The 14855-nt window shown below is 50.5% G+C and overlaps 1 protein-coding gene across 1 annotated transcript in view; it reads right to left on the minus strand.

Moving 5' to 3' along the window:
• The window catches only part of HS6ST3 (heparan sulfate 6-O-sulfotransferase 3), a 74506-nt gene that overhangs the window by 34644 nt on the left and 25007 nt on the right, over positions 1-14855 (minus strand). The gene's annotated exons all lie outside the window — the stretch shown is intronic.

The raw sequence follows: 14855 nt of genomic DNA on the forward strand, positions 1-14855 counted from the left end.
TATCAGAATAGTTAGGAGTAATACACTAAAAATGTTTTACTAAAAATAATACTAAGAGAAAAAGGATTAACAATCAGAGTAACATACATTTTAAAATGATAGCATAAAATTCAAATAAATATAGATAAATAAAGCAATAAAATAATCCAGCAGAGATGCTGGGATTATAAACTTCACTTACAGTCCCCCATCAAACCTGAGAAGAATGTAGCAGAATAACTGACATGGCATGTTCAACCAAGGCATAAACACCTTGAAGATGTTAATAAGTAACTCAGAGTTAATGCTGAGACTGGGCCATTTCTAATGAAGGGCATTGTTTTGATACACAATTTTACTCTCTCTCATAATGTGTGGGCATGCATGTGATAGTGCACTCTATCTTATTTACAAAGGATTAACTTGCTTTGTAAAGAGCACAGCGTTTCTTTCCCCCACCTTATCCCTTTGTTGAATACCTGATTGCCTTCTAAGAGAGCACAGAATTCCCCCACCCCATTTTCTTAAAAGCCATTAGCCAGATGCCTGAAGCCATAAATTAAATTGGTACCAGGCAGAGAAGTTGCAAGAAGAGAGGCCCTAAATTCCAAAGAAGTTAGGTATTTAAACTTAGATTCACCTCTTTAGGCCCACCTTTACTTTTCCCTGGGTCATCCCAAAATTCCCTTGTATAGATATGAGGGGGTGTACTATCTGAAATATCTGAATATGCCTATAAAATCTTTGTTGCTTGGTTTGCAAGGTGTGGTTCTGGGCAACATTCTTGAGCCATCCAGGTGGTTTCATTGGCCAGTAAAACCTCTGTTAAAAGCCTCATCTCAAGTCTTCTTATTTGGCTTTACTGAAACTTGGGAAATAAAAGGTGCCATACATTTTTGGCGAGCCAGCCAGGAGTCCCGAAGGCAGGGATTCCTTGGGGAGGCTGCTTTTAGCCCCTCTCTAAATTGCCTTCACTACAGCAGACGGAGGAAATCGACAGGGACCTTTAACAATGTCAAGCGCGCACCTGGAAAGTTTTCCAGTGACCTTGTGCTGGGCACCGTCGACAGACTCCGCTCCAGCTGAACCTGAATGCTCAAAATTGAGGCTTTTTCTTTTATATTTGTTGTATAAAGTGGATTTGGGGAAACTGGAAAAGGGTGAGTATGTTTTTATTAGGTGGGGAGAGCTGCCTTGAGAGTGCATGAGTGAGACGTGGGAAATTCCACTAGGGGCTTGCCTACGAAGTGAGTACAGTATGTGTGCTTGTTGGAATATATTGTCCTAGAGGAGGATTTTAGGTTAGGAGGACTCACCATTACATGGAGAAGGATTTCACATTAGGGAGGGTACACTGGCCAGACCCCGAGCTGATGAAAGGAAAAATCGGCCCGAGAAATCCCTAGAAATTCCAAGCTGAACCCTGCATCGAGGGAAAGACGGACAGGGAGGGAAAATAAAAAGCCCGAGAAATTCTCCTGGTGAAGTTCACAGAAATCCCGAGTCGAAGGAAAGACCCGAGAAATCCTCTAGTTAACAGAAAAGGGGAAAAAAAACCAACAGCCATCTAAATGAAACAGCAACGAAGGAATCCATAGCAAAAAGAGTTTTACCCCATTGCAATGCGTTATCAGGCACTGGGAAATTTTAAAACCCAGAGTAGCAATGGAGATGAATTTTAAAAAGAATAAACTAAAAACTCTCTGTGAATTCGTTTGGCCACATTATCATATTGGTCCAAATGTAGGATCTTGGCTACCAGAGGGTACTGTTGATGGAGAGTTTATAAATATTTTTGCCAGTTTTTTGGCTTCAAGCGGTAGGCTTGAGGAAGAGGTTTATGCCAAATTTTTCTTTAACCTCTATTTTCGCCCAGACATTCAAGATCTATGTGGGCTGAAAACCAATCCTGCAAAACTTTTTTCCCTGCGGCCAAGAGCTGAGCAGGACACAGAAACAAAGCTAAAGCATAAAACAGAAGAGGAGAAGGAATCCTCCCCCCCTTATTGTACTCTAACGGCTCCTCCTCCGCCCCCGCATCAGCTCCTCAGGCAACTCCATCGCTAGCCCCACGGGCTCTGCTGTTGCAGCAACCCCCGCAGCTGGGACTGCCCCCCCATTGCCTTTAACCTCTGCAGCTGCTTTTCAGCCAGCTTCTCAAGAATCTTTAGTGGCAGCTTCGCAATTGCCAGCGGCTGTGAGTAGCCCTTCACATACCAGGACAGGACTTGTTTACAACACTGACTGTCCTGATATTTTTGTTGCTTCACTACGGGGGCAGGACCCTAATCTCCTTGCTTCTCTTAGACAAGTACCAATGGGCAACCAATTGGCTTTTATTCACACTCCTTTCACCACTAGTGATTTATTTAACTGGAGAGAAGGACTGCCTCCTTATCGTGAGTCTCCCCAGCAATATGTGGATCTTGTTCAACGCATCGTTTTTACTCACAAGCCTACTATCCTAGATCTTTTTACTTTGATGTCAGCCTTCTTATCATCAGAAGAAAAATGCCAAGTGCTTAAAGCAGCTACTGAAGCATACACAGCTGCAAGAAACCTGGATGCACAGGCTGGCCACCCACTGGGTTCCTGACTAGCCGCCCAGTTATGAGGCTAACCGCAACACCCCAGATAGAGCACTAGTTTTGGAAAGGGTTAGAACTGCTTTCCTTCAGGGACTGCGATTGGGTGTGCTAAAGACAGTGAATTTTCATTGTGTCCATCAAATTGTTCAGGAATCTAAAGAATCCCCTATGGAATTCCTGACATGCCTTAAAGATGGCCACCGCTGCTTCACTGATCTTGACCCAGAAGCCCCTGCCAATGAAGTTATGATCAAAGCTGCTTTTGTTGGCCAAAGTGCTCCAGATATTAGGAAAAAGCTCCAGAAGTTACCTGCCCCATCCACCCAAAATTTTGAAACTCCTATCTAGATGGCTTTCACTGTTTATTCTCAGAGAGAGCTCGAAGAAAAAGAAAGAAGATGAAAAGAAAGAAGATAAGAGAATGCATAAACAAGCATCTCTTCTTGCACTGGCCATTTCTCCACAAAGCAAAGGGAGGCAGGAATCCTCCCCCTCAGAGAATCATTTAGAAAGATCAATGTGCAAAATGTGGACAAATTGGCCACTGGAAAAATGAATGCTTGTGGAATGCCAAGCCTGATGCCCAACTTTTAAGGGCCAATAGAGGGCGAAGAGGACCAACACTGCAAGGTCAAGAGCCACAAAGAGGCCGACCTCAAAACTCCCAGCAGAGGTCTGGACCCCCCTTGCCTCTTTTAAGTGCTCAAGCCTCTGAATTTTACCCTGAGGACAATTCATATTGAAGGGGCTCCAGAGGACTTTTGTTTTCCCCTGATCCTCTGGCTGAGTTAAATGCCAACCCTATCATTTTCTCATTGATATGGGTGCAACTTACAGTGTTTTAAATGACAAAAATATTCCTTGCCTGACCATTTCCTCTGCTCCTGTAATTGGTGCAACAGGAGTTATGGAAATGGCACCAATCAGCTAACTTTTTTCAGTTGTTGCTCCTAGGGACCTCAACTGGATCATTCTTTTTTGTTTATGCCACATTGTCCCATCAATCTTCTTGGTTGGGACCTTTTAGGAAAATTAAGAGCTACCATTTAATTTAATGATCAAGGCTTGAGTCTTCACATTCCCCCAGAACAGGCTTATCTTTGTTTTTATCCAAGCCAACTGAAGCCAGCCCACTTGATAACACCCAGATTGACCCACGGGTGTGGTATCAAGGGGAACCAGGGCTTGCTCGGTTTGTCAAGCCCCACATGGCTCAGCTGTTCCCTGAGGCACAACCCATCTCAATCAAGCAATGTCCTATCAGATGGGAAGCATGCCTGGGAATTAAAATATTAATTGACCACCTTGTCTAGTGACTAAGTATGGTATACAGTTATTGAAAAACAAGGATGCATATTAGGAGTCCTTACCCAGAAATTAAGACCTGAAAAGGATTCCTATTGCTTACCTATCCAAAGTCATGGATGCTGTGGTAAAAGGCTGCCTTCGTTCAATTGCAGCTACCGCGCTTTTAATTCAAAAGATGTCTGCACCCCCCACTCTGTTCAAACATTGCTGGAACAAAAACTTCCTGCATGGGCTACTTCAGCCCGATTGACTAAATATGCCAGCTTAATTTTGGAAAATGATTTAGTTAAACTGTTTCCCTGTGAACAGCTCAACCCAGCCACCCTCCTGCTTCGACCATCAGAGGAGGCTAGCTCATCAGAAGGCCCCCATGACTGCCATCAGGTTTTAGAGACTAATTCGCCCTGACCTCCAAGTTGAACCTTTTAACTTGGCAGAATGTCAGTTTTGGACTGATGGTTCTTCTTTTGTTGAAAATGGGGTCCGCCAGACAGGTTTGGCTGTGGTCACCACTGATGGACCTATTTTACTACGTAAGCTACCCTCTCACTGGTCAGCCCAAGCAGCTGGACTGTTAGCCCTCATAGAAGCCTGTCATCTTCCCAAAGGGCAGACAGCCAACATTTTTACTGACAGCCGCTCACACACGTGCTGCTTTTTGGAAGGCCCGAGGATATGTGGAATGGAAAAGCCCTGAAAATGAAATCTCTTTTTGAATCCAAAGAGTGATAAACTTACCCCTCCAGGCCACCTCTGTACTGCTCAATACCCAGGAGAAGCCTGGCAAGTGGACTTTACTGAACTTCCCAAAAAGGGACCCAAAAATCATCTTTTAATCTTTGTGGATTTGTTCTCTGGATGGCCTGAAGCCTTCCCTGCTTCATTTCAGCTTGTGGGGAAAAATGGTTAGGGCCTAGTGGAGCACATCATTCCAAGATTTTTGGTCCCTAATGTCAGGTTCGGTCAGCACGAGGCTTCAGGGAAGCACGGGGTTGCAGGGAAGCTCGCAACCAGACCACGCGGAATCCACCGGCGGTAGCTAGCGGGGAAAAGAGGAACCGAAAGCGCCGCTAATTAACGAGCCACCTGCGGCCAGCTAAACAGGAAAACCGCAGCGGAAGCTTTTAACTATGAACTGATAACGGCGCGAGCAAGCAAGGAACGGGGCCGCAGGGCAGCGAAACAAGATCGCAACGCAGCACAGAACCCGCGGGTCTGCACGTAGCAGGGAGGGACCAACCCAGCCGGAGGGGGACTGGCAATCAAGGACAATGGACTCTGACCGACCCTGCCATCATGAACAATCAGGGGGACATTGGGGGGCCTAATAGCCCACAGCTGCAACGCGATCACGAGGCGGGAAAAAGCGCGGGAAGGGGGGGAATATAACAAGTGATGCAATTGTACCAAGCCAGTCCTGGCTTTGCTTGTGACTACTACGTTACGCATGAGTAAACCTTCTTTGTGAACCACACGTGTCACGAGAGTTTCTCTGTCGAACGGGGCAAATCTCACATAAAGCCAGGACTCACCGTCAGCGCTACCCGGTACCACCGAGGAGCGTTTTCTTTCTCAATACAGGCATGACCAGCGACGAGGAATCCGTGGGTCAGCTGGAGCGCGAGGGATCCAGGCTCGCGGAAGGGCGGTCGGAGCCGCCCGGGAGCGACGGGGCAGCGGCCAGGGCCGGGCGCACTCCATCCGAGCGGTGGTCGATGGGCGTGAACCAAGGACCAGACGATTCAGGTGTTACGATGACCCGAGGTTCGGGGTTCCGGAACCGTGAGTGGAGCGAGAAATTCGCCCGACTAGAGGAGAGAGTCGAGCGACGCCTAGACGCCGTGGAGGCGATGCTCCAGACCGTACTACAGAGAGTGGGGCCACCGGCGGTGAACGAGGAGGCGAGCGACAGGGGGGGCGGTCCGACACCCCCGCCGGCACCACCCACGGCGCCCCGGTCGGAGGACCAACGGGCGGCAGACGCCCTGAGACTTCGAGGTATCACTGGGAAGTTCTCAGGGGACCCCGAACAGCTGCCGCACTTTCTGACGCACGTTAGGTTTTCCATGCAGAGGGGTGGTCACCTATTCGCTAGAGACGAGGACAGGGTATCCTACGTGGCCGAGCTGCTAGATGGCCAAGCAGCCAGCTGGGTGATCGGGCTGTACGATGCCAACGCGGCGGAACTACGGAGTTTCCCAGACTTCATGCAGGCGCTCCGGGACAGATTCGAGGACACATTGAGCGCCAAGCGGGCGGAGGACGACATCCTACAGTTCAGACAGCGGGGCAAATCGGTATCGGAATATGCCCTGGAGTTCCGGAGGTTGGCCGAGAAGCTCGCGGACTGGCCGGAGTCCCTGAAGGTGAAGTATTTTAAGAGGGGACTCAACCCAGAGATCCTGGAACAGGCACTGGGGCGGGACGACCCGTCCACAGTGAAGGATTGGATCTGGCTGGCCGGAACGGCGGAATCGGCGTGGCGGCAGATCCAACAGAGCACAAGACGACGGGACCAGGCGAGGGACCGGCCGAGGGAGAGGACCCCCAGGAGAGACGGAGCGGTCGACGGCAGTCCACCGGGAGGCGAGAGGCGACCAGAGCCCCGAATCTGTGCTTCCGATGCGGAGGCAGAGGCCACCGAGCGGCGCAGTGCCCGACGGAGCGGGAAGGCGTCCCACCACGGCCCGAAGTCAAAACCCCGCGTGCGAACGGGAAAAGGACCGGTGACCGACCGCGGAAGGGGGCAGTGGCGGCGGTGACCGAGAAAGGACGCGTGGGTGGTCGACCCCGGAGACAGCATCCTCCGGAGAGGACTTGGAGCCGGCGGGAAACGAGGCGCGCTCGCACTGAACGGCGTCCCAGTGCGAGCAGGGGAGTCGAGGCGCGCGGACCCAATAGGAGACGAGGACTGCCCACCGTTCCGGGTGAGGATACACGTCCGGGGGGTGAGATCCGGAGGGGAGGCGCAGCTACGGGCGCTACTGGACTCGGGCTGCACCCACTGCTTGATGCACCCAGCGGTGGTCTCGGGGCTCGGGCTACAGCTGAGGCGCCTCCGGGAGCCCATTTCATTCAGCCAGTTAGATGGCACGCTGGCACGGGGGGCGGCCAGCTCAGTATTACACCGAGCCGGTCCAGATGACGATCGGGAGTCACCGGGAAGAACTGAGGTTCGTGGTGGTCCCGGTGGCCGACTACGCGGTGGTACTCGGCTTGGCGTGGCTGCGGCGGCGGAACCCACGAGTCGACTGGACGGCGGAGGCAGTGCGGTTCGGGGTCGACAAACCGGCGAGGGGCGAGAGCAGAGGGGACCGAGCCGTGGAGACGGAGGCAGCCGCAACCACCGGCGGACAAGCGGAGGGTCCGGGACACCGGGAGACGGGGCGAGAGCAGATGGGGCCCGAGACCCGGGCGGCAACAGCAACAGCAGCAGCAGCAGCGCCGGGACCCCGGAGACCCGCCACGATCCCGAGGCGAGGGGAGGCAGCGGCGACTGGCGAGGCGACCGCAAAGCGAGGGGCCGGACCCGGGGAACCCCCGACGGGCGGCGGAATCCTGAGGCAGTATCGAGACCTGGCGGCAGCGTTCGGGGAGAAGGAGTCCGACCAGCTCCCACCACACCGGCCCAGTGATTGCGCCATCGAGCTAGAGCCAGGAGCGACCCTGCCTAAGCCGAAAATGTACTCCCTGTCGAGGAGGGAGATGGGGGCCCTGCGCGAGTTCATAGACAAGAACCTAGCGCGGGGATTCATCCAACCCGCGAAGTCACCATTAGCGGCCCCGGTGTTATTCCGGGAGAAGAAGGACGGCTCGCTCCGTATGTGCGTAGACTACCGGGGGCTGAACGCAATCAGCACGGAGTACAAATACCCCCTCCCCCTGATGAAGGACTTGATGTCGCATCTGTCGAAGGGGAGGGTGTTCACAAAACTGGACTTGCGCGAAGCCTATTTCAGAGTCAGGATCCGCGCAAAAGATGAGTGGAAGACGGCGTTCAACACCCCGCTCGGAAGCTACCAGTTTTCCGTGATGCCGTTCGAATTAAAAGGGGCCCCGGGGGTATTTATGCAGCTAATTAATGAGGTGCTGCACGACCTACTCTACCGGGGCGTCCTGGTCTACCTGGACGACATCCTCATCTACACCGAGACCCTGGCGGAGCACGTGAGCCTGGTGCGCACGGTGCTCCAGAGACTGCTGAAGGCACAGCTGTACGCAAAGCTCTCGAAATGCGAGTTCCATCGAGAGCAACTACACTACCTCGGCTACCGAATATCCAGCCGGGGAATTGAGATGGACCCGGCGAAAGTAAGGGATGTCCTGGGCTGGGAAGCGCCGCGAACCCGGAGGCAACTCCAAAGCTTCCTAGGGTTTGCGAACTTCTATCGTCAGGTCATCCCGAACTTCGCCCAAATCGCCCTTCCCCTAACCGACCTGCTAAAAACCAAGGGCACTGGGAAACCCCCCAAGCCCAGCATGGCACTCGCGTGGACTGCAGAATGCCAGGGGGCGTTTGAGGAACTAAAACAGCGGTTCACCGCGGAGCCGATCCTGCGCCATCCCGACCCAGACCGGCGGTTTATAATCCAAGTGGATGCATCAGACGTGGCAACGGGAGCAGTCCTGCTCCAACCCAGCCCGGAGGGTGCCATCCACCCGTGCGCCTACGCCTCCCGCAAATTCACCGAGACGGAGAGGAGGTGGATGGTGTGGGAGAAAGAGGCGTACGCGGTCAAGTGGGCGCTGGCCACGTGGAGGCATCTACTGGAGGGGCAACTGAACCGTTCGAGGTGTGGACGGACCATAAGAACCTCGAGGCCCTGAAGACCCCGCGTAAGCTATCCCCCAAACAGGCACGGTGGTCCCAATACTTCGGGAGGTTCAGGTTCACACTGAAACACATCCCCGGGAAGCGCAACTTCTTAGCGGATGGACTGTCTCGCATGCCTCAACACGCCAGCCTACGGGAGGAGATCGTGGACTCCGTCATCCCCGCCAGCAGGCTGGCTGCAAAGGCGGTGACCCGAAGCCAGACCAAGGGGGAGCGACAGGACGCGGCGTCTGAAGTAAGGCAAGGGTTCGCGGAGGCGGCGGAGCGGGACGATTGGCTCAAGCAGAACCGAGAGGCGCTAACCGGCCAAGAGGGGTTGTGGTGGCACGAAGGAAAGCTGTACGTGCCCGAGGGTTGCCGACGGGAGGTCATGGAGAGAGCCCACGACAGCCGGAGCGCGGGGCATTACGGCTTCGTAAAGACACTCCACTTAATCCGGCGGCAGTTTTGGTGGCCCACGCTCCGGAAGGACGTGGAGGCGTACTCGGGGGTTGCCCGGTGTGCGCAACAGCGAAAGGAGCCAAAGGCAAACCTAGAGGCCTACTCCAGCCGGTAGCGGAACCCGACGGCCCTTGGCAAGAGGTCGCCATGGACTTCATAGTGGAGCTCCCGGAGAGTAAGGGGAAGACCGCCATTTGGGTGGTCACGGACTTATTCTCCAAACAAGCGCACTTTGTAGCGTGCCGGCGAGTCCCCACGGCCGAGGGGCTGGCGAGACTGTTCGTGCAACATGTCTACCGACTCCACGGCGCACCTCGACGTATCGTCAGCGATCGGGGCGGCAACTTCATCGCGCGGTTCTGGCGGGAGTTCCTGAAGCGGGTGGGGACGAAACAAGCCCTATCCTCCGCGGCGCACCCGCAGACGGACGGAGCCACGGAACGCCTGAACGGGGGCTCGAACAGTACCTGCGCTGCTACGTGGGGCACCAACAGGACGATTGGGCGGAGCTACTACCATTCGCGGAGGTGGCATACAACAACGCCGTCCACAAGAGCACCGGGTTCTCTCCGTTCAAAGTAGCCACCGGGAGAGATTTCGTCCCCATGCCGGAGCTGCCTCAGCCGGAATCCCAGATCAACTCCCTGGACGCCTGGTTCGCCCAAATCGACGAGACCCGGCGAGCGGCGCACGCGGCATTGCAGAGAGCCAAAGCCGACTACAAGAAGCACGCGGACCGCAAGAGGCTCCCCGAGGAAAAGTGGGAAGTGGGGGACCAGGTGTATCTGTCAACCAAAAACCTAAAGACGCACCAGGCATCGAAAAAACTCAGCCCGAGGTTTGTGGGGCCGTTCCCCATTTCGGAGGTCATCAATCCGGTGACCGTCAGGCTGACGCTCCCGAAAAGCCTCGGGAAGATCCACCCGGTGTTCCATTGCAGCCTGCTAAAGTTGCACCAGCCGGGGAACGCCTGGCACAAGGCGGAGGGAGTACCACCACCCATCATGGTCGGGGGGGAGCAGCATTTCGAAATCAACCGGATACTGGACGCCCGGAGGCACAAGGGGCAGACCCAGCTCCTAGTGCAATGGAAACATTTCCCCAAGTCCCACAGCGAATGGGTGAGTAAAGCCCACATAAGGGCGCCGGACCTAGTGCGGGACTTTTACAGTAAATACCCCGGGAAGCCGAAATAGAACTGAGGGGGGGGGGAGTTGTCTTCAGGGGGGCGGCATGTCAGGTTCGGTCAGCACGAGGCTTCAGGGAAGCACGGGGTTGCAGGGAAGCTCGCAACCAGACCACGCGGAATCCACCGGCGGTAGCTAGCGGGGAAAAGAGGAACCGAAAGCGCCGCTAATTAACGAGCCACCTGCGGCCAGCTAAACAGGAAAACCGCAGCGGAAGCTTTTAACTATGAACTGATAACGGCGCGAGCAAGCAAGGAACGGGGCCGCAGGGCAGCGAAACAAGATTGCAACGCAGCACAGAACCCGTGGGTCTGCACGTAGCAGGGAGGGACCAACCCAGCCGGAGGGGGACTGGCAATCAAGGACAATGGACTCTGACCGACCCTGCCATCATGAACGATCAGGGGGGACATTGGGGGGCCTAATAGCCCACAGCTGCAACGCGATCACGAGGCGGGAAAAAGCGCGGGAAGGGGGGAATATAACAAGTGATGCAATTGTACCAAGCCAGTCCTGGCTTTGCTTGTGACTACTACGTTACGCATGAGTAAACCTTCTTTGTGAACCACACGTGTCACGAGAGTTTCTCTGTCGAACGGGGCAAATCTCACACCTAAAAGGTTAAATCAGATAACAGCCGGCACGTCACCTTTGAAGTCATTCAGCAAGTCAGTAAATTCCTGGACATTCCTTGGTATTCACATTCTAATTACAAGCCTCAGGTTTCAGCCAGGGCTGAAGACATGAAAGGGGGCTGAAGATCGTACTTTAAAGGCTCAGCTTGCAAAGCGACTCAGTTGCTGTGGCCCAAAAATACTGCCCCTTGCTTTAACACGTATCAGGGCTATGCCCAGAGGGCCACTATTGCTGTCCCCCTTCAAAATGCTTTATGGGAGACCGGTTGTATCTCATGAAGTGCAAACTGTACGGACAGGAAGTTGGCGCACGTTCCATATTTCCCTGCAGGTCCGAGATGCCTTGCCAGTCGCTCCTGACGTACCACCCATTGCCCAGCCAGGCTAGTGGGTCAGAGTGAAGGAGCTGTTCCCATCCTGCCCTGATCTGAAGTGGTCCGAGCCGAAGCAAGAAAATCGAGGGCATCAAAGCTTCGGTGCACGGATCCAGGATCGAGCAGGTGAAGGAACCCCCAGACATTTGGCAAGTTTGCCGGTCGATAGACTCAAATTAAAATTGCAGCGCTCTCTAGCTTCTCCAACAGATCTTTTCAAAGACTGATTAGGTCCACCGGTAGTGACCTAATTCAAGAACAACCAGAAGATTTGGCATCATAGATTCTACCAGCCACACGACCCGTAGACGTGCTGGCTTTGTCACAAACTAAGTTGTGAAACTGATATTGTTTTTATTGTGTTGATTGTTTGGTCTGAAATACTTTTCCCTTGTTGTTGGTTTCCCTATGCCTTTTGGGGAAAAGAATTACTATTCATTGAAGGGAAGATGTCTTAATGCCCTGGATGCCCACCCAGGGACAGATCAAAAAGCGTGTGTCTGAAAATTTGATCATAAGCCTATTGATAATTGAAATGTTCCTTTTGGTTGACAATACTGATGCTTATATCCAAAGGTATGGAGTTTGGAAATCACCCCGCCTGCACTGACTTATAAGGTAATACGTAGAAAGATAAAGAGAAGTTTGTGTCCCATTTATGGCTTAATAAGACATATAATGCATACTGTGATTTTGTCCCAAACTCTGCTGCAGGAATGCAACCCCAAAATAGTAAAGGATTGTTGGATATGTTTACCTATAGCCCCAGGGGTTCACTAAGCCCTTCCTGTCCCAGCAGAATGATGGTACAAAATCAGGACTAAGTTGGTTTTCACTGGGAAAAAGATCCCAGAGTGGAATTGCTCAAGCTCATTTTGATACACTTAAGAGGATGATATTGGGAATGGGACTGAAACAGGGGCCCCCATAGATGGGCCTGTTGTTCTTCGAGTAGAAATGTCAGATAAAACCACCAACATGTGTTCAGCAACATGTTCCTCATGAACTTAAGAAAGGAGTAGAAGTGGGAAGAATTGATGTGAATGCTTGTTCTATGGTGATTTCAATTGTTTGTATTTCAATACCCTCACGATGATGAAAGCTATGTAGGCACCTACAAAACAGATCAAAAATGTGTATTTCACCAAAGGATCCAGAATAACTCTTCTGCAAGGGAAAGTGAGAGAGAACTGGTGCCTGGATAAACCTCCCTGCGCCCAGTTCAATCTCCCCCCTTGGCTCTTAAAGAGCAAGAAGGGACAAAATTGTTTTCCCTATTCCCCAAAGGTCCCAAGAGGGACAATGGGAAGACTCCTCATATTTTGTGGACCCTTCCCTGCCAGGGGTGGTAGTAAACAAATCAATGGAAGCCCCTGTAAAACCATAAGAAGGGGTGCAACCATTGGTTGGAATGTATGTGACTGAGACTTTCACTGTGAGGCTCGGTGACAGTTCACAGGAAAAAGATTTTGAATCCACTTTGAGACCAAGTGAGCGAGCTGGTGCAGGCAACAGGATGTGTGATGAGCAATGGCTGTGGACTGCTGCCATAGAGTGTGTATATGTGTGTGAAAAAAGGAAAGGAAAGGAAAGGAAAGGAAAGGAAAGGAAAGGAAAGGAAAGGAAAGGAAAGGAAAGGAAAGGAAATGTTGTTGTTGTTTCCACAATTGATGGTTTAACTGTAATTGCAGCCCCCAGAAATCAAGCCCAAACATTTGCCAAACTTATGATCCTTCGCTTTCTTCCGAAAACATATAAGTGGAATCACATACATAAGAAGCATCTTATGTTCAAAAGCAAAGGGAGGAAATGAAGGGCATTGTTTTGATACACAATTTTACTCTCTCTCATAATGTGTGGGCATGCATGTGATAGTGCACTCTATCTTATTTACAAAGGATTAACTTGCTTTGTAAAGAGCACAGCGTTTCTTTCCCCCACCTTATCCCTTTGTTGAATACCTGATTGCCTTCTAAGAGAGCACAGAATTCCCCCACCCCATTTTCTTAAAAGCCATTAGCCAGATGCCTGAAGCCATAAATTAAATTGGTACCAGGCAGAGAAGTTGCAAGAAGAGAGGCCCTAAATTCCAAAGAAGTTAGGTATTTAAACTTAGATTCACCTCTTTAGGCCCACCTTTACTTTTCCCTGGGTCATCCCAAAATTCCCTTGTATGGATATGAGGGGATGTACTATCTGAAATATCTGAATATGCCTATAAAATCTTTGTTGCTTGCTTTGCAAGCTGTGGTTCTGGGCAACATTCCTTGAGCCATCCAGGTGGTTTCATTGGCCAGTAAAACCTCTGTTAAAAGCCTCATCTCAAGTCTTCTTATTTGGTTTTACTGAAACTTGGGAAATAAAAGGTGCCATACACTAACTATCCATATTCAGGCAGGTTCAGTTGCTCTTAATTATCCTTTGCCTGATTTTGCATGCCGCCATGCAAAACCTGGCTATGTTGCATGCTATTTCAGGATTAATGTTGGAATAATAATAATATAATTCAATTTGTAAAAACAGCATCCAGGTGTCCCATATATTACACTGGAAAATCATATGAAATAATTAAACTGGTAATGCATCCTTTTGACTCAACTGGAAGACTCATCCACATTGTTGCCGTTTGATTTCAGTGCTCCTTTCAGCAGCCAGAAGAAGCATCCATTCACTTCGCTTTTCTGTTACTGTTAATGGGTTTTTACTGCAGTCTGGTCTCTCATGGACTGAACCCTGCTGCCTATACACAGCAACTGATATTCTTTGAAAAATATTATGATAGTCTACTCTCCCTTTCTCTGTGTATCTCCATCTCATTCAATTGCATATTTTAAGTTATAATTTAAGTTTTAAAAATCCTTATGAGAAAAGGAAAAATGATAAAAATGGAAATCTTTCAGGTACAACATTCCATATATTGCTGTTTTCTGTTCTCTATATATCTGGAAAACATATTGTAGGTTACTTTGATAACTGTTGAGATCACTGTTATTGTTTAATGAACAATAAATGAACAGATCATATGTGAGCATGTTCAACATTTCACTATTTGATGTCAGGTCAGAAGGGATCAGACATGTCTTTATTATGACTGATTAAATCAGGTTTCTACAAGATTAGAAACAGTTTTACTTGCAGAACTGAATTACTATGCAATGTAATGAAACCAATTCCTGGGGCTCCTACAAGAAAGATATTAGGCATGCAAAATTATTTCAGGTTTGTTAAATGGCTCTTCACATGTTTTTTAAAGCTTCCCTGAGTATTTTCACATATTCAACAAAAACAGACTAAAAATAAAGTTCTCCCAAAGGAACCAGATCTTCCTTTTTCATATTATTCTTTAGCAAATTAGGGAAAGGAAAGAGAAGGAAGAAAGAGAGAAAAGGGAGAAAATTAAGCAATAAGATTTGGGCTGCATTGGAATGATTTAGCTTGCATGTTATTAATGTTTGATTTAAAATATGAAAATCCACATTCTGGCAGAAGTTCCATCAAATCAAGTAAAA

Source organism: Python bivittatus, unplaced genomic scaffold (assembly GCF_059951505.1).
Source record: "Python bivittatus isolate LINGU-HERP-01145 unplaced genomic scaffold, Pbiv_v1 ctg000060_np1212, whole genome shotgun sequence".
NCBI classification, from domain to species: Eukaryota; Metazoa; Chordata; class Lepidosauria; order Squamata; family Pythonidae; genus Python; species Python bivittatus.